This window comes from Canis lupus, chromosome X, assembly GCF_003254725.2.
Source record: "Canis lupus dingo isolate Sandy chromosome X, ASM325472v2, whole genome shotgun sequence".
Classification (NCBI taxonomy): domain Eukaryota; kingdom Metazoa; phylum Chordata; class Mammalia; order Carnivora; family Canidae; genus Canis; species Canis lupus.
In genome coordinates this window covers 15,961,360-15,981,906 of record NC_064281.1, presented here as the reverse complement: position 1 = coordinate 15,981,906, position 20,547 = coordinate 15,961,360, and the positions used below count along the sequence as shown (strand labels likewise).

Here is a 20,547-nt window from a genome sequence, read left to right as displayed (position 1 = left end):
CACCCACTGGCAGGGGCGGGTGGAGCGCCGCCTGGGCGGCCTGGTGCGAGCCCCCCGCGGAGTTCCCCTGCCACCCGCAGGCCTCGTGCGCGTTGCCCAGGGGTCTGGTGGGGCCGTAGGCCCCTTCAAGTGGCAGCGCGACCGCTATGTCTCCCAGCCCGCGAGGCTGCAACTGCTAGGGGCTGTGGAGGGCTGGTCCCCGGACGGGCTGCTCAAAAATGAGCAAAGCAGGGGGGGATTTTGAGGACATTTGGCAGAATTTTAGATAAGCAAGTCTCACGTCTTTGACGTTCTGTAAAGTGGCTGCAGGTAGTGCGGGGGTGCAAGCCGCGGGGAAACCGATTTCATGCTGTTTTTCCAGGCAACACCTTTTTTTTTTTTAAGTTAATGTGACCTATTTTTAAAACATTTTTTTACTGTAGTATCACATGCATACGACAGATGCGCACAGGTCTTAAGTATATGATTCAAAGAATTATCAAATAGTGAAGATATGGATATTGTATATGAGGTGAACCAAGGAAGGGAAAGAAGTGAAAGGAAATGCGCTTTAATCATTTGAAACATGTTTTTCATGGTGGATGGGAGGTATTTTCTGATTGGGCCTTCATTTGCATCGTTCATAGGAGGAGGTGGCTTAAGTCTTTTCCCAATTTGTGTTTTTCTTGGTGCAGTTTTTAAGGCAGAATTTAACAAATATCACAGGTTAGTGATGTAAATTCTATAAATATGTATACTTCTGTTTTCATTCTTTTTGCTTAATTTGAGAAACTCAGATACGTCTGCTAGGGAAGAACCCAGAACCCACCACCCACCCACCCACCCACCCATCAGAATCAGCCTTAGGGGAGGGAGACCTAGCAGGAGAAAATATTGGAAAGGTTGTTGAAGTTTACAGTTTTATTTGAGAGTCTAAATAATAGGCTATTTCCATGTCTTAAAGGTAGAGACGGGCTGTATGGTAAGGCTTGCAATTTGTGGGATTTAAATTTCTTTGAAAGAATTTAATAAAGGGGCATTCTTATTAAGTCCTAGTAGGAAACTTTGTAGAACCACTTAATGCACTCTCCACTGATATTAAAATTAGCTTAAAGCTGTTTTCCTTTATTTGATATCGAAACCATAAAAAGACGTATGAAGGTTTAAAATATTACAGTTGGATGCGTTACAGTTGGTGTGGAAAAATTGGAGTGTTCAATTTAGGTGCCAGGTAATACCATGGTTTGTTCTTTTGAAGGCTAGTAAGGTAGATACTTAGAAAAATAATGTCATCCTCAGTAAAATTGGGATTATTGTAGTTTTATTATCCATCCTGGATGCTGATCATTCTTGGTTGCCTAGAGGCCTTATCATTTTGGATCCATCCCTAATAACATTCATCCTGCACATCTGGGGGATATGAGTTTATGAGTGGTTTTCCTAGGAGCTCTGTAGAAGGTGGTGAGGGAATACCTCTTGTGGTTTCCTTTAACAGAAGGTTCTTCCAATCTTGAAATCTTATGCACGTTCCCATTACTCACCAGTGATGCTTTTTTATCTTTCCTTTTATTTACCCCCAGCATGGAAATTAGCAAATGTATGGTTCTTTCTAATGCTTTGTTATATGCACCATATAACTAATGATGAGCAAGTGCCTGTTGCTTGAATCTGCTTTGATTTCTTTAGCCAGCAAAGAATCACTGGATCTCAACTGTCAGGCTACCTCAGTGTCATACAGGTCCTGTGCTTCCCTCAGCCTGAAATGCCCCCTTCTTCCCTTTTTCCTTTCCAGGATTCACTCCCTCTAGGGCTCCTGTCAGTCAGAATTAAGGAACTTCCTCTTGTCTGTGCCTACAGCACCTCCAGGGAAGCACTCTTATTCTGCCTGTTACATTAACCTTCCAGCTCCTCTCAGCAGGCGTTCTTTGAGTGCCCACTGTAAGCTGGACCCTGTGCTGGTGGCTACTGCTGCTGCTGAAGCTGAGTAGATTGAGGGCCAGAATGCCTGGATGTGAATGCCACCACACCACTTTCTCAGGGAAGTTATTTGACATCTTGAGCTTCAGTTTTCTCAAAGAACAACATGGGGAGATAGAAGCACTGCTTTGAGGATGAAGGAATTAGTATCCGTAAAGCTGTGCCTGACACATGGTAAGTGCTCAAGCTGATTAGCGGTTACTTCCAATTATAGCATTGACGTGAGAACAAGGCCTGGGTCTAGGTTATAGGTGCCTCTCTCAGTGCCACCTGGTACCGAGGGTGGCTGCGTGGTCATATTACTCCTCAGAGTTTCTGCACATACTAAGTCTATAACTGATGTTTAACAGTTGCATTATGCTGGGAGCAGCTATACTGAATGGAACGCTCAGTAAATATTCATGAGTTGGATTAAAGTTGTGTGTTGGTGGAGTTCATGATTACACGAAATTGGAATTACAAAGCGTGTTTCCTAAGACCTGTTGACTTTTTTTTTAAAGATTTTATTTATTTATTCATGATAGTCACAGAGAGAGAGAGAGAGAGAGAGAGAGAGAGAGAGAGAGGCTGAGACATAGGCAGAGGGAGAAGCAGGCTCCATGCAGGGAGCTCGACGTGGGATTCAATCCTGGGTCTCCAGGATCGCGCCCTGGGCCAAAGGCAGGCGCTAAACTGCTGCGCCACCCAGGGATCCCCCTGTTGACTTTTCTGGTGCATTCAGTGGGCAAATGTTGTTTATTGAATTGAATTCATTTGCCCATTGTTCCATAGTAAGGAGAGAATTGCTTTGAGGAAAGGTAAGGTTCCCTGTTGTCCTTCCACTTGGAAATCTTCCATCCCCTGCCCTAGATCAGGAGAAAGTGGTGCAAACTGGAAGTTCACGGGACCCTCCCCCAGGGGCCAGAGTAGGATGGGGCTGAGTAGGAAAGGCTGAGAGTAGATCCTCAAGAAACCAGTATTCTACATCCTTTCTCAAAGTTGTATTTAAGACTATTCTTGAACAATTTCTTTTTTTAAGATTTATTTATTTATTTATTTATTTATTCATGAAAGACAGAGAGAGAGAGGCAGAGACACAGGCAGAGGGAGAAGCAGGCTCCACACAGGGATCCTGACATGGGACTCGATCCTGGGTCTCCAGGATCACACCCTGGGCTGAAGGTGGTGCTAAACCGCTGAGCCACCCAGGGATTCCCACACTTTCTTTTTTTTAAAAGATTTTTTACATAATCTCCATATCCAATTGGACTTGAACTCACAACCCTGAGACCAACAATTGCATGCTCCACCAACTAAGCCAGCCTGGCAGCCTGAACACTCTAATTCTAAAACTGCTTAGACCTAAGAAGAGCAAGTTGACTTTGTACATGTGTATTAACATGTCAGGTCCCCTTGGCATTAGGAAGGACTCATGGATCAGGATGGAAAGACCCAAAGTTGTGTTTGGTCTGGGACTTCTGACCTTGTTTAGTTATGACATTATAGGACTTGGACTTGGCAGGACCTTCAGGGTAAACTGCTGAAAGTCTGCCTGACTCTTTGCGTTTTCTCTTCTGATGTCCCAACCTTGGTGACGCAAATTGTCAAAGTCTATCATTTCTATTTCTAACCCTTCTTCCTCTCCAAGATTAAAAGATGTTTTCCCCTTAGTCAGATGCCCCATCTTCTGGAATAGTTTGTTTTTTAAAAGAACATCTCTCATCTTTTGTTGGAATTATATGGATTGAATCTTTTTTTAAAAAAAGATTTTATTTTTAAGATTTTATTTTTTTATTCATGAGAGACACAGAAAGAGGCAGAGACATAGGCAGAGGGAGGAGCAGGCTCCCTGTGGGGACCCTGATGCAAGACTGGATCCCGGGATCATGACCTGAGCTGAAGGCAGGCACTCAACCACTGAGCCACTCAGGTGCCCCTGAATCTGTTTATAAACAAGGATTTGCAGGGTTGATTTGAGCAGGCAAGAGATGGGGATGTTGGTGCACAGTCTGGTAGGCCTTGTTGGGAGGATTTAACAGGATATAAGTCAGAATGCATCCAGCATGGTAAGTGCTCCCAGGATGGACGGTATGGGTATGATGCTGACAATGATACTGCCTGGTTTTGGGGGACTGTGTGTGTGCTGTATTGGCTCTGGCAGCAGTCCAAGGATTTGAAAACTTTCCCTGGCCCTGTCCTCCAACCTCTCATTAGTGAATTGTACCAGAAAAAGGAAGTGGTTGTGGTTGGAGGTAGCTGTTCTTGGGGTACTGTGGCCTGGGAGGGATTGCCCACTGCCTATCTCACATCTCAGGTGACTCGCTTCAAATGTGAATTGGCTTCTGAGGCTCTGGGGCAACCTAAGCTTCGGGATCCCCCTCATTCACCTCTGAGGTCTGTCTGAATATAGGCTTTTATCTGCTTTTTTTGTCAGGAAGCATTTTTTCTACCTTTTTGCCTAGGAAGTTTCCTCTTTTTAAAACTCTGTGATTAGCAGAGTTCAGGTTGTATCTTAAGGAAAAGGAAGATAGGTATGAGTGAGCTACACAACTGTGATGCCAAATTCCCATGATCCTTTGGAATTGCAGAGTCTATCCCTAGGGTACACAGCTCCTGGCTAGCACTGGGTTCATTCACTGTCTGAAAATACCTGCTTTTCCTCTTGATGCCAAATAGACTGACCTCTTTTAGCCCCAAACAACCCTATGGGGTGCTTCCTGCTCCTTTGTCATCTCCACTCTCTTCATTTTTACCTTCCTCTTTATTATGTAGTAATAAGTTTAGTGAGACAGTGTTTATATACTATACATTTCATCCATTTAAAATGCACAATTCTGGCTGAGTGAAGTAAGTCGGAGAAGGACAAACATTATATGTTCTCATTCATGTGGGGAATATAAATAATAGTGAAAGGGAATATAAGGGAAGGGGGAAGAAATGTGTGGGAAATATCAGAAAGGGAGACATAACGTAAAGACTGCTAACTCTGGGAAACGAACTAGGGGTGGTAGAAGGGGAGGAGGACGGGGGGGTGGGAGTGATTGGGTGACGGGCACTGGGGGTTATTCTGTATGTTGGTAAATTGAACACCAATAAAAAAATAAAAATAAAAAAAATGCACAATTCTGTGATTTTCAGTATTTTCACAGAGTTGTACAGCCATCACCACAGTCAATTTTAGAACAGTTTCATCACTCCACAGAGAAACCCCATACCCATTAGCAATCATTGCCCATCCCCCCTTGCTGCCCTCCAGCCACTTGCGGGCTGCCACCGATCTACTCGTCTCTGTAGAGACCTCTGGGTTTCTGCCATGGCGGTCTTCAGCCTTTTTTTTTTTTTTTTTTATTTAAAATTTTTATTTATTTATGATAGCCACAGAGAGAGAGAGAGGGGCAGAGACACAGACAGAGGGAGAAGCAGGCTCCATGCACCAGGGGCCCGACGTGGGACTCGATCCCGGGTCTCCAGGATCGCGCCCTGGGCCGAAGGCAGGCGCCAAACCGCTGCGCCACCCAGGGATCCCGGTCTTCAGCCTTTAATGCAGACACATGTTGTTCTTGCCCAGCGGTCCATGGGTGGGTCTCTGTGTATCAGAGGTTTAGAAGCCATCATTCTGTGCTCTCCATCTTTTAGGTCCAATACTTGTTTCACCACAAAGCCTTGTGCCTTTTCACCTTCTGTGCATTCGGCTGCTCAGGGCCTGCAAGGCAGCAGAACCTGAATGTAACCTCCCAGACAGCCTACAGTTACACACTGCACATGTGTTCATTTTAGCTCCTCAAAAGGTAACAGCTGCCACTTATTGAGCACTTCTGTGCCAGGCACCATTATAAGCACTTGGCATACATTATTTTACTTTACTTCACACAACCACTCTTTATACTTTTTTTTTCTGTTTTTATACTCATTTTAGAGATGTTTCAGTTCTATATTGCTGTGTAGCAAACCATTTCAAACTTATTATTTCTCACAATTCTGGGGGTTAGGTGGGCTCAGTTGAGTGGTTCTTCCATTCCATGTGGTGTCAGCTCGGGTCACAGTCGGCTGGGAACACATGGGTTTATAATGTCCACCATGGCCTGTCATGGGCCAGACATCTAATCACAGGGAGTCTGTCTTGGACTTCTCACAACATAGCAGGTGTGCTTCAATAGTGAGGAAGCAGAGTTGTCATTTCTCTTAAGGCTTGGAAGTCCCAGAATGTCACTTTTCTTGCATTCAGTGGTTAAAGCAAGTGACAAAACCAGCCCATATTCAAAGGGAGGGGAACTAGACTCTACCTCTTGATGTAAGGAGTGGCAAGCACCTAATGGTAGAGGAATAATCTCCTTTTTTAGAGATTCTCTCCTGCAACAGATATGTTGAGTGTAAAAGAGGTGAAATAATTTTCTCAAGGCCATACAGTAAGTGGCGAACCAGTGTGTTTGACTCCAGAGTTAAGTATTTTTAACCTTCCTGCTACTGTGCCTTCCCCAATAGATTGTAATAAACTCCTTTCACACATGGGCCACGCCTCCCACATCTTCTGTACACCTCTGGAGATCTAGCTCAGTACTTTAGGTCCACATTTTATAAGGATTTTGTGTGCCTTTTTCTCAGTACACAGTTTTTCTCCCCAAAGGTAATGAGGACCCACATTTCATTGAATTACAGCAAAAAATTATTAATTAAAATGCTTAGAGGGCACCTGGGTGGCTCAGTGGTTAAGTGTCTGCATTTGACTCAGGTCATGATCCCAGGGTCCTGAGATTGAGTTCCGCATTGGGCTCCCTGCTCAGTGGGGAGCCTACTTCTCCCTCTCCCTCTGCCTGCCACTCCCCCTGCTTGTGCCCTTTCTCCCCCCTCTCTCTGTCAAATAGATAAATAAAATCTTTTTTTAAAAAAGGTGCATAAATCTTTAAAAATAAGATGCTTAGAGAAAGAGAAGTTCCATTTAGCAGGATTTCTGGTGTGCCAGGAATTAACTTCCTATTCTCTCTGTGCCAGCCTTTATTGTTGGGCCCTGGAAGATCTCTTTAGTACGCTTTTCTGTCTTAGGACACTATTGAGTATGACTGAGGATTGCAGTTCTTGGGCCATCACTCCAGAAGGGGCATGGAAGATTCTTTTATACTCTAAGCCAGTGTTTCTCAAACTAATTCTGGTGACCATTTTTTTCCCCTAACTTCCAGTCTGTTGTTGACCAATATGATATCTTGGTAAAATAGAATTAAAAAAAAACTTACTGAAGAAATAAAATGTAAAAGACATGGAAAATATAACTCCTGATTTTGAAGTATTAGATTAGTTACTAGATTCTAAGATATCAGTGGATATTAGATTACTCTGTCAAATTCCTGTGTTTCTAAATGCAAGCTCTCAATTTATATCCCTATTGTGAATGATAATGAACAGTAAGGAGACTGGTACGTGTTCACAGGCCACAATCTGAGTAGCTGTGCCCTGGGCCAGCATTTCCCAAAGGGTGTGGTACACAAAAGGGTTTTAGGTTACATGTGGACAAATTTATTTTTTCAATTTTAGGTTAATAGGTGTGTAGATTTTTAAATTGTATTATAAAAATACAACTAGTACATCAAACTTTAACTTCATGAATATTTTCAGAATGAGTAGAAAATGAACTCAATTTAAAGAAAAGTACTGAGTAATAATATAGGTTGATGCTGGCTAATACAAATAGAATGTTAGCCATACATATAATTCTAAATTTTCTAACAGGTACATTTAAAAAAGTAAAAAACAAAAAGGTGAAATTAATATAATACAATTTATTTAACCCAGTATACCCAGAATATTATCATTTCAACATGTAATTAGTATAAAGGATCATTAAATAAGAGCTCTCACAATGTATTTTTTGCACTGAGTCTTCCAAAACCAGTATATATTTTATAATTTCAGCACATCTCCATTTCGACTGGTTACATTTCAAGTGCTCAGGAGCCAACTGTGACTAGTGGCTACCATATTGGACAGCACTCACTGATCTAGAGCATTTCCATCTTGGCAGACAGTTCTTTTGGTCTAGAAATGGCACCATGGTCACATAGGGCACAGTGGTATTGAGTGCTGTTGAGAGTGGTATGAATGTGTGCTGTGGTATTCAGTCCAATGCGGGTAGGCATAGTGGAAATGGAAAGATGCTTTGATAAAGTGGTCTTCCCTACAATAAGGCAAAATAGGCTTACTCCCCAGGTGCTTGAAAGGAGAAGCTGTATTGGCTCTTCCCAGCATGGCCAAGTGGTAAGGTCCTCCCACAGAATGTTGTCTTGGTGACCTGACAGGTTGTGAAAAGAGGGTGGGCTTGACTTTGTGGTAATTGTTGAGCTTTTATCAATGGAAAGCATGGTATAATATTGATAGAAAGATGGGAGGAGACAGCAATATTAACCAGCTTAGGATCTTCCAAGTTCAGTGTTGGGGTTCAATGGGAATCCTCTGTACTGAGTGGGATCTGGTAAGCCGGGTTGGGATGGGCTCTGTGAAGTCAGATCTGGGCATTTTCCCCTCCTCTCCCAGAGTTGGTATTGTATCTTCCCGACTGCCTGTTTACAGAAGCCACTTACTCATTATGATCAACAAGTTCCTAATTGGTTGACAGGACAAACTCTGGGGACCACATTACTGGGCAGTTCCAGTGAATTCACAGATTGTTCCCACCTCCTGTGTCCTGGATTTGATTATATGAGAGAGCTGGCACTGGCTATCAAGGGACTTACTTGGGCAGGGCCAGTTAGCCAGCACTCACTTTCAGGGCCTGCAGGACAAGTCCCTGACCAAACCAAGTTATCTTCCTCCTAAGAAGTTGGTCTTTCTCAGTCTTTGACACCAAATATTTAAGAATTAACTATTGGTTGGGGAGCCTGGGTGGCTCAGTCAGTGAAGTGGTCTACTCTGAATTTTGGCTCAGGTCATGATCTCGGGGTCCTGGGATAGAGCCCTGTGTCGGGCTTCTTGTTCAGTGGGGAGTCTGCTTGAGGATTCTATGTCTCCCTCTGCCCCTCTCCCCACTCACATTCTTGTTCTCATGTTCTCTCTCTTTCTCTCTCAATCAATCAATCAATCAATCAATCTTTTTTAAAAAATTAACTGTTGGTTTAGCAAATCCACCAGTGTGGAACCTGGGTTGGTGTGGTAAGCTTAATTTCCTTCTTAGCTCTGTTTTTCTGTCTTTTGTTTTTCTCTTTCTCACTTCTCATATTTATTTCTACTCTATTTTATATAAGCAGAAGGAGGGCATAAAGGAATGCCTGAAATTAATAAATACAGAGCAGGAAGTGTTCCTGTAGCTTGGGTCTTTTACCAGGCACTTAAAGCCCTTAATTAAACAGTACTTTTTGTCCCTATTTCAAAACAACACCTTAATATGTGCCCTTAACTTGAACTAACCATCTGAATTGTAAACTGGACAAAATAGGATTCTCATGTGCTTATTTTTTTAACCATATGCTCCCCTACCCAAGATTCCTATTCTAGTCCCTGAGTACCTAGGTGCACTTTCCCCTTACCAGAGTGGGAACTGTCCTTATGCATGGGAGTGGTATCGCCTCTTAAGAGTTTTTGCTCTTTTCTACCTTAATTGTGTGGGTTGTCTGGAACACTAGTCAAGGGCTACAAGTTGGTGGTGAAATATTATGATAGCTTTCCTTCCACTTGGATAATTTCCCCCCACTAGAGATATGTATTATGAACAAAACTTAAATGATCATTTTCATTAGGTAACCAGTATTATTTAAGCTGTTTTAGTTACATCTTCAAATTTTCTTTTAAAAATTACTAATTCTAATTGCGGTTTTCTTACTACAAGACATGTTTCTGCTCTCCTTTTTCCCCTTCCCCACTCACCTAAATTTCTACTTCACTTGATTTTGTTTTTGTCCATCATAAATTATTTCTAAAGAATAATTGCTTCTTATTAATGGTCCATTAATTTCCACACATGCCTGATCTTCTGGGATGAGATTAGCTCTTTTTATAGCAGAATGGTCAAGAAAGCAGAATGTGGACTGTTTCACTCTATCCTGTTAGCTTTCATTTCTCTTAGTTGTCTTTTATTTTCTCTCTCTTTTGACTGAGGGACCCCAGAAGACTTGATGCCTGTCTATTAACGATTGCTGAAGGTCCTTTGTGGTACATGATTTCATCTTTATTAGTTAAAAATTAAAAGGATTCTTGGCACTTCGGCATGTAAAGATGATTTCAGAGTGAACACTTCTTTTTTTTAAAATGTATTTATTTACTTTAGAGGGAGCGGGAACATGTGAGTGTGCTGGGGGAGAAGGACAGAGGGAGAGAGAGCCCTAACCAGACTCTGCACTGAGTGTGGAGCCTGATGCAGGGCTCGGTCTTATGACCCTGAGATCACAATGTGAGCCAAAACCAAGAGTCAGATGCTTAACCACCTCTGCCACCCAGGTGCCCCTAGAGTACATGCCTCTTATAATCAGGCCAATTCAAGCAGGAGGTACCACATGCAAGGACCAGGACTAATAGAACTTTCCATGAGGATTGAGATGTCTTATGTCTATTCCACATGGTAGCCACCAGCCACCATGTGGCTATGGAGCACTGAGGAACTGAGTTTTTAATAGTTTTAAATAATAATTTTAATTATTTGATTTAAGATAATTTAAAGTAAAATAGTCACATGTTGTAGTGGCTCCTGAATTGGACTGTGTAGTTAACTAAATGTCAACTAACCTTAACAGATGAAGATCAGAAATAAAGAATAAGTTTCAGGCCTTAGACAAGTTACTTCAAACCCATCTTGTTTTGGTGTCTCTTCTACAAGCTCCAGTATTTGGCCCTTGTTATTCAGTCACTCTCAGATGTGCACAGGCTATCAAGTATAGAACCCAGAAGTTACCTCCTGAGGTTCATATCAGATCTGTAGGGCCATGATGGAATCTAGCACCCAAGACTTATTTCTGGCTCCTGGTGGCTCTGGAGCACCCCTGGTCAGCTAACTCTTCTTTGTCCCTGCCTCAGTTTTGGCTATACAAATTGGTTTGAAGATAAATTGGATTGATTTACAAGGCATTATGAAACCATTGGATGAAACCATTAGCTGTACAGGATTTGGGTGGCCTGCGAGGAGAACTTTCCCAGTGAGAGACTGGCAGGGACTGAGACCATAGGCCTAGGCCAGAGAACCCCATGGCGGAAGGTGAGGTTAGTGAGGGCATTTGGGGACATTGGGCACCATAACTGAATGAGTCATGTTCCTTCTTCTCTAGGACATACTCACTAAAGTAGATAAGCCTCAGCTCTCTTCTTCCAGCTTGTTCCTTACACACTATGGCCACAGGTGTTGGCCCATGAAAAGAACTCAGTTGCTTGTCTATAAGATGGTACACTAGGAAATTTGACTGGTGCTTTCCAACTCTTGAGATACTATGATCTTCCACTGCCGGCTCAGGAAGCAGGGGGAAGAAGGGTAGGTTTGTCTTCACTCTTTTGTTGTGGGGATCACTAGCCAAGTAGGCTTGGAGCCAACAGACTTACCAACCTTCCCCTTTCCCAACCAAGTCAGGACTTCTACCTCCTTCATCTCTTATGACCCTATCTCTGTTGTCTGAATTAGACCTGTCATCTGGGGCCTGACCATTATTACAAGAGCCTTAGAGGTCTTAGTCCCTCCACCTAGGTCACCCCTTTGTCATGGATCCATCTTGTCACTCTCTTACTTAACCTCTTCTGACATCTGCCCAGTATGAGTACAGTCTAAACTGCTGATAGGGGATGCCTGGGTAGCTCAGTGGTTGAGCATCTGCCTCCAGCTCAGGGAATGATCCTGGATCTGGGGATCAAGTCCCCACATCGGGCTCCCTATGAGGAGCCTGCTTCTCCCTCTGTCTATGTCTCTGCCTCTCTCTCTGTGCCTCTTATTCATAAATAAATAAAATCTTTAAAAAAATAAACTGCTGATAGGGCAGGCATATTGAGATGGGGCTCCTACTTCCCCTTTCAGCCCCCTCTCTCTGGCCTTTGACCCTTGCAGCTTGTAGCATCCAGCACACTCTGCTCTCACTTGTACCTCACTGCCCATGGGCCTGCTCTTCCCTGTGCCCAGAATTCCCTTCCTCTTTGTATCTGCCATGCTTGTCTTTTAGTACTTGTCTCACATCTCACCTCTTTCCTGAAGCCTTCTCTAACCACACACTTTTGGTGAAGTTTTCTTTTCTCCTCCGTTTCCATTTCGGTGTTGATAATGTTAGTGCAGTTAAATCAGATCATGTGCAAATAAACTTGAGGTTGGCATTTGGAAACTAAAGTACACAGATCTTAAGCACACAATATGATGAATGTTTACTTATGAACATATAACCAACACTCAGATCAAAAAACATTTCCAGCACCCAGAAAACTTCCTCATGTCTCCTCCTAGACAGTGGCCCCCAAAGGGAACCATTGTTCTCACCTTTTTTTTTTTTTTGAAAATTTATTTCTTTAAGAGAGAGAGAGAGAACGTGCATACGGAGGGGAGGAGCAGAGGGAGAGAGAGAGAGAAACTGAAGCATACTCCACGCTGAGCATGGAGCTCTTTACAGGGTTTGATCTCACCACCCATGAGGTCAAAACCTGAGCCGAAATCGTGAGTCAGACGTTTAACTGACAGAGCCACCCAGACACCCTCTCACCTTTTCCCCCTGTGGTTTAGTTTTGTTTGTTTTTGAACTTTATTAAAATGGATTCACACAGCATGCCCATTTTTACTGTGGCAAAATAAATATATGTAACTTCAAACTATTTTAGCAGTTTTTAAGTTCATTGGCATTAAGGACATTTACATTGTTGTGCATTCATCACTGCCATCCATTTCCAGAACCTTTTCATCAAGTATATACTTTTTTGTGCTTGTTTTTTTTTCCACTATTATAAGATTCACCCATGCAGTTCATTTCTTTTTATTTCTGAGTAGTATTATATTGTGTGACTATTACTATAGTTTGTTTATCCATTATTTTGCTAATGGACACATGGGTTATTTCCAGCTTCTTATTCTCTTGACTAAAACTACTATGAGTATCCTTGTATACATCTCTTGGTGCCTATGCAAATGCATTTCTATTGTTTAAATGCCTAGAAGTGGAATTGCTGGGTCATAAGGTAGACATATGTTCAGCTTTAGCAGATAGTGCCAAACTGTTTTCCAAATAATTGGAAGCAGTTTCCCATTGTGGTTATAACAAATCACCACAAATTTAATGGCTTGTAGCAACATGAATTTATTATCTTATAATTATTGTAAGTCAGAAGTCCTAAAATATGTGTCAGTAGAACCTTTCTGGAAGCTGCAAGGTGAGAACCCATTTCCTTGCCTTCTCCATCCAGCGTCTAGAGGCTGCTTGCATTCTTTGCCTCATGACTCCTTCCTCTATTGTTAAGGCCAGCAGGATAGCAGTATCTTCCAGTATCTCTCTCTCCAGCTTCTGGTTCCCTTGTCACATCTCTAACCCTCACTCCCCCGTGATTGCATTGGGCCTGCTTGAAAAATCCTCGATAATCTCCCCATCGCAAGAGCCTTAATTTAGTCACATCTGCAAAGGCCTTTTCGTCACATAAGGTAACATTTTCACAGATTCCAGGGATTAGAACATGGACATCTCAGCAGGGATGAGGGGGAGGATATTATTCTGCCTACCACATGTCTGTACTGTTTTGCATTCTCATCAGGAAAGCATCAGAGTTTCAGTTCCTCCGCATCTTTGTCAGCACTTGGTATTCTCAGTCTTTTTAATTTTAGCCATTCTGATGGGAATGTGGGGTACATCGACAACTACCACCTCCAGGCAGTATGTCCTACTTTGCTCTGATATATATAACTTTATTGCAACTTACCAGTATTATAAATATTTGTTTACATGTTTCTGTCTTGACCAAACCATATATCCTTCATGCAACAGGTCGTAGCTGGTTCAGTAAATGCTCCTTGGATGGTAAGTAATGACTGAGGGCATTTTTTTAATAGAGAAGTGAGCAGAGCTAAAGATGTAAATAAAAGGCTGTGTGTATAGTCCCATCTCTGGCTTGAAGTAGGGTTTCTCCCAAATAAAAAGTAGGACCAGAGCAAATAACCTGGTTTCTAGCTTTTGCATGCTGTTGTCTTTCCCAAGATAGTTAATCTATAAGTGAGTAATGCCATAGAAGGAGATGTGGGCCTCAACTCCTGAGGGCGTTGGTTGGAAATGACTTCACCTTATATGTAAATTAGAGGGGAATGCAGTTCCAGCAAGCAGTCTTCTGGGGAATCTGATCTTGGACCTTTTGGAGTGGCTGAAGTTTTCCTTTTCCCTGGATTCTGCTCTAGTACAGCAATACACTGCAGCTTCTGGCTTGCAGAAGGAAGGACTGGAAGGTGAGTGGGGCTTCTTGATCTGAAGGAATGTAGTGTGTGTAGACTTAAACCCACCTTGAAGACTTGAGGCTAGAATTTCTGAGGAAAGTGAAGCCAGAGTAGAAAAGAATTTCTGATGCCTCTGGACAGAGTGGTGGGTGCAAGTGCTTTGACACTAGGGAGATAAACCTGGAAGGAGAGATTAGTATTAGACAAAATGTACACAGGATTGTGGATTCCTTTGGGAACATCCTAATGTAACTACTCTCCTGTTCTTGTTTGTTCCCAGTTTATTTTGCTGGGCACACCCCTGGTTTCATGAGGGCTATAAGGTTTCAGGGACTCAGTCTTATCTTTCCAGGTCACCGACGTGTTGGCAGCATTCCTGCAGCTTGGCATTACTTTGACCCTCTGGGGTGTGGTGTGTGTGAGAGACACCTTTCCACTGATGTGACAGAGGATTTCTTTGGCCCTCATAAGAAAACTTCTCTGTCACTGCGAAGACCTGGCTGGTCAGTATTTAGATCACAAAGGGGTTGGTCTTTTCAGAACATGAGAGACTCCTAACTCTGGGAAACAAACAAGGGATAGTGGAAGGGGAGGTGGGCGGAGGGACAGGGTGACTGGGTGATGGGCACTGATGAGGGCACTTGACAGGATGAGCACTGGGTGTTATACTATATGTTGGCAAATCGAACTCCAATAAAAAATATACAAAAAAAAAAGGAATTGGTCTTTTGAGAAAAATTCTAGCTCAGGGTAGAAGTTACTGTGTTGGGCCTATGCTGGGGTTATTGGTCCCTGTTGAAACATACTGACAATGTCACAGCTTTAGTGATTTGAATAAGTACACATGTGATTCACAGGCTGATCAGCAAATAAGCTAGCCATGCCAGAATCAAGGCATGCCTGGGCCTTAGGTGGTGCAGCTGACACACGCACCCCAGGAGGATTGGGATAGCCTGAACGGAGCTCTGGCTATGTTTATGGAGTCCCAGTGACTTCCTGGATGTCCTCTGCTCTCTGCCTGGTGTATTCAAATTGTGGAAAAGTCATGTGGCTGCATTCCTGCTGAGAACTGACCCTCCCATACTCAGACCAAGGGCCTGGCCTTTTGGAGTTCCTCTCTGTTAACTCTAGGTCTGGAGGGGATCTCAAGGGAGAACATGGAGTGATGCCCCCTGTAAGCAGGTGCATGTTAATTTTTTCCAGGACAGCGGATTTTTACTCCACATTCTCTGAGGCTGGAGAGACACCCCTTACTCCTAGGTCAAGAAGTCCTTTATGTTCATATAGACATCTCTCCTCGAAATGCCTCTCCTCTTGCTTTGCCCTTTGTGGACAGGAAGAACAACCACTCAGCATCCTTTTGGTAAAATCTCCCAGTCTCCATAAAGAGACCTAGGGCCCAGTTCCCTAAGCCTTCCTTACATGACTTTTTGTTTGGTGTTTACTCCTGTGACATTGGTGTCTCCTTTCTCTGACTTTTTGTACAAATTACCCATTATGTAGCCTTTTTACCTCTTTCTTCAGTTAAGAATTTACTGATGAGATATTACCTCATATCTGTTAGAATAGCAATTATCAGAAAACAAGAGAAACAAATGCTGGTGAGGATGTGGAGAAATTGGAACCCTTGTGCACTCTTAGTGAGAATGCAAACTGGTGCAACTGCTGTGGAAAACAGTATGAAGTTTCCTCAAAAAAGAAAAAGTAAAAATAGTACTATACCATATGATCCAGCAATTCTCCTTCTGAGTATATATCCAAAAGAATTAAAATCAGGATCTCAGGGATATTAACACTCTTCACAACAGCTAATATGTGGAAATGACCTAATAAATGTCTATATACGAATGAATGGATAAAGAAAATGTATATACATACAATAAAATGTTATCTAGCTTTAAAAAAGAAGAAAATTCTGTAATATGTGACAGCGTGGATGGACCTTTGATGACATTATGGAATAAGCCAGTTATGGAAAGACAAATACTATATGATTCCATGTATATGAAACACCTAAAATAGACAAACAAATTCACAGAATAGAAGAGTAGATGGGTGGTTCCCAGAAAGTAGGGGCAGCAGGGAATGGGGAGTTACTAATCAACACATAAAGTTGCAGTTAAACAAGATGAGTAAATTCTAGAGATCTACTGTACAACATTATATCTAGAGTCAACAGTACATTTAAAAGTTTATTAAGAATGTAGATCTCTCAGAGCACCTTGGTGGTTCAGCCAGTTAAGCATCTGACTCTTGATTTTGGCTCAGGTTATGATCTCGGGGTTATGAGATCAAGCCCTGCATCAGGCTCTATGTTTAGTGTAGAGTCAGCTTGAGATCCTCTCCCTGTCTCTCCCTCCCCCTCCCTCCCTCTCTCTTCCTCCCTCTTCCTCCCTCTTCCTCCCTCCTTCTCTCTCCCTCCCCTTCCTCTGCCCCCCATGCACTTGTTCTCTCTCTAAATAAATAAATAAACATCTTTTAAAAAAAGAATGTAGATCTCATGTTGTGTCCTTACCACAACAAAATTTTAAAGATACAAAAAATTAAAAAAGAATTTACACTTTAAGACATTAATCTGATCAGTTACTGACTTGGCCACTAAGTAGCTATGAGGACATAGCTAGTTTCTTGGCCTATTCTTAGCCCCAGTTTCTTTACTTATAAATAGGGGTAAGGGGCACCTGGGTGGGTCAGTGGTTGAGCATCTGCTTTTGGCTTGGGGCATGATCCTGGGGTCCTGGGATTGAGTCCCACATCAGGCTCCCTGCAGGGAGTCTGCTCCTCCCTCTGCCTATGTCTCTATGTCTCTCATGAATAAATAAAATCTTTAATAAAAACAAAATGGGGGTAATAACAGAAATTCTTCACAGGGTTGACAGGAGGATTGTGTAATGTAATGCATGGAAAGTGCTTAGTACAGTGTCTTGCACATAGGTAGTGCTCCATGAGGTAGGTAGTATGGTCATCATCTGTGCATTGAGTATAAGATTCCAAACCTTATGTCTATGAATATAAAAAGTGTATTTTTGGGATGCCCAGCTGGGTTAGTCTGTAGAGCACGGGACTCTTGATCTCAGGGTTGTAGTCAATCCCCATGTTGGGGGATAGAGATTACTTAAAAATAAATTATATAAATATATATATATATATTTGTATATAGCATACATTTATACCAATGTACTTATATTGATATATATATATTTTTTAAGATTTTATTTATTTATTTATGAGAGACAGAGAGAGAGAGGCAGAGACACAGGCAGAAAGAGAAGCAGGTCCCATGCCGGGAGCCTGACGCAGGACTCAATCCCAGGACTCCAGGACCACGCCCTGGGCCGAAGGCAGGTGCCAAACCACTGAGCCCCCCAGGGATCCCTTGTTTTAACCATTTTAAAGTCTACAATTCAGTGGCATTGAGTACATTCACAGTGTTCTGTGACCATCACCACTATCTTTTTCCAGAACTTTGTATCATCCCAAACAAAAACTACACCCATTAAATAGTAACTCCCCATTATGCCCTCCCCCCAAACCCTGTAACCAGAATTCTATTTTCTGTCTCTATTTGTCTATTCTAGGTACCTCGTATAAGTGAAATAACAACATTTATCCTTTCATGACTTATTTCTTTTAGCATAACATCTTCAGGGTTCATCCATATTGTAGCATGTATCAGAATTTCATTTCTTTTTAAGGCTGAAAATATTCCATTGTATGGATAGACCACATTTGTTTACCCATTCATCTACTGATGGACACTTGAGTTGCTTCCACGTTTTGACTGTTGTGAACAGTGCTGCTATGTACTGGGTGTCCAAGTATCTGTTTGAGTCCCTTCTTTCAATTCTTTAGGATATTTACACAAAAGTGGAATTGATGGGTCATATGGTAATTCTATATTTGGCTCTGATTTTTTGAAACAGTTTAATAATTATTATTGATATAATTCATATAATATAAATGTCACCCTTGTTAAGTGTACAGTTCAGTGGTTTTTCATATATACACCAGGTTGTACAATCATCCCCACTGATTTTTATAGCCTCCTAGGAACCAGAGTAGAGACAGAATCTTGAAGGCAGCTTAAGTGGAAGGAAGGGAGCTTTCAGATTTGTATGAGATTCTTTAAAAAAGTAATTCACAGGACACCTGACAGGCTGAGTTGGTGGAGCATGAGACTCTTGATCTTGGGGTCATGCGTTCAAGGCCCGTACTGGGGACAGAGATTACTTTAAAAAAAAAAAAAAGATATTTGTACCAAAGCCTTCGAATTCTATGCAGTCTTTAGCAAGAATACTCTGCTTGCTGTGAAGCTTTTAGACTGAAATTCAGAAAGGCTCCCCTGCTACCTGACATATTTTCAGCTACTTAGGAGGCCTTGTTTTATGGATGTTGAATAACCTCACAAATGGGTCAGACTCCTCAGGAATGCTCTGGAAGCCATGGCTTCTTTCTTCTTTATTGCATCTCTTATGTTTGCTTTGTCAGATGTCCTTCCCTGGCTTGAACATTGTTCTATTCCTTCTCTGGTTCTGATCCCAAATTCTGCAACTACTTGGTTTCCAAACATCAGATTGTTTACAATGAATATTTTTAATATTGATTTTTAGATTTCAGATTGCTCTGCTTTGAAACAAATAATAAAACTCTTACACTTTAGTTATTGAACAACTTGGGAATTAGGGGCTCTGGCCTCCTGTCCAGTTGAAAACCTACCTATAATTTTTTATTCCCCCGAAATTGAACTACTAACAGCCTACTGTTGACCTGAAACCTTACCGATAACATATAACTGATTAACATGTTTTGTGTTATATGGCTTATGTACTGTATTCTTACAACAAAGTAAGGTAGGTAAAGGAAAGTGTTATTAAGAAAATCATAAGGAAGAGAAAATACATTTACAGTAGTGTACTTTATTTGGGAAAAATCCTCATGTAAATGAACCTGCATAATTTAAACCCATGTTGTTCAAACCTATGTTGTTCAAGCATCAACTGTATATGCCATTCATGCATACCAGCATGCTCTGTTTTTTGCTTGTTCTTGTCAGGTAGTTGTGGTTTTAATATTTTATGCTTTGGGGATGGTTTTATTTTTTTTATTTTTTTTATTTTTTTAAATTTTTATTTATTTATGATAGTCACACAGAGAGAGAGAGAGAGAGGCAGAGACACAGGCAGAGGGAGAAGCAGGCTCCATGCACCGGGAGCCCAACGTGGGACTCGATCCCGGGTCTCCAGGATCGCGCCCTGGGCCAAAGGCAGGCGCCAAACCACTGCGCCACCCAGGGATCCCTGGGGATGGTTTTATTGTGGTCTTTTGATAATTGGTCAGCTTTCATTACTTTTTTAAGATTTATTTAAGAAAGAGAATGCATACATGTGAGTGGGAGAAGGGCAGGAAGAGAGAATCTTCAAGCAGACTGTGCTGAGTGTGGAGCCTGATGCAGGGATCAATCTCGCAACCCATAATCTAGCTGAAACCAAGAGTCAGATACTTAACTACCTGAGCCACCCAGGCACCCCTCTTTACTTTCATTTTTAATACTGTAAGTTCCCCAACTTAGTGTATAATTCAGTGTTTTTTAGCATATTCAGAGTTGTGCAGTGTAGAATCATTACCACAATCAATTCTAGAAATTTTCTTCACCTCAAAAAGAAACCTCATATCGTTTAGTAGTCTCTCCTCCTTTCCTCCCAGCACCTATCCTTAGGCAACTCAGTCGCCAATCTACTCTGTCTCTATAGATGTGGAGCCAGCTGTCTTGCATCCTTGTTAATAGTGATTTTCCCCCCTAAATTTTACTATAAGCCACCCACCCATCCTTCCCTCCCTGTTGCATTCTTGTCATTTGCTTCTTGTTGTTGTTGTACATGTAGAGTTTTTGACTCTAGTGATAGTAGTAGATTATCTATAAATCCGTCAAAGTGGATGTGGCACAGCTGAAGGAATTCATCCAAAAACAGCAAGGATGGACAGGTAGCCACTGTTGAGTCCTGGAATGTCCTTTTAAGCCACTTGCCTTTATTGTATACTCTGAAGCTGGCTTTCTTTTCATTGGCTGGGCTGCCAGAACCTCGGAAACTAAGTCAGTGGGAACCTCTGGGCTGGAAGTTGCCCTGGGTTTGATTCCTGACCCCATGTAAGTTCCAAGATGGAAATCAAATGCACAATTTCCAGATATGTAAATTCAGTAACTTCTTCTCTAACAGAAACAATATTTAATAGTCATTGATGATAGAGGAGCTTTAGAATCTGCA

General features: G+C 42.0%; 1 protein-coding gene across 20 annotated transcripts in view; it reads left to right on the top strand.

Annotated features, from left to right (window-relative positions):
* The window catches only part of MAP7D2 (MAP7 domain containing 2), a 108,522-nt gene that overhangs the window by 630 nt on the left and 87,345 nt on the right, over positions 1-20,547 (top strand). The window lies entirely within an intron of this gene.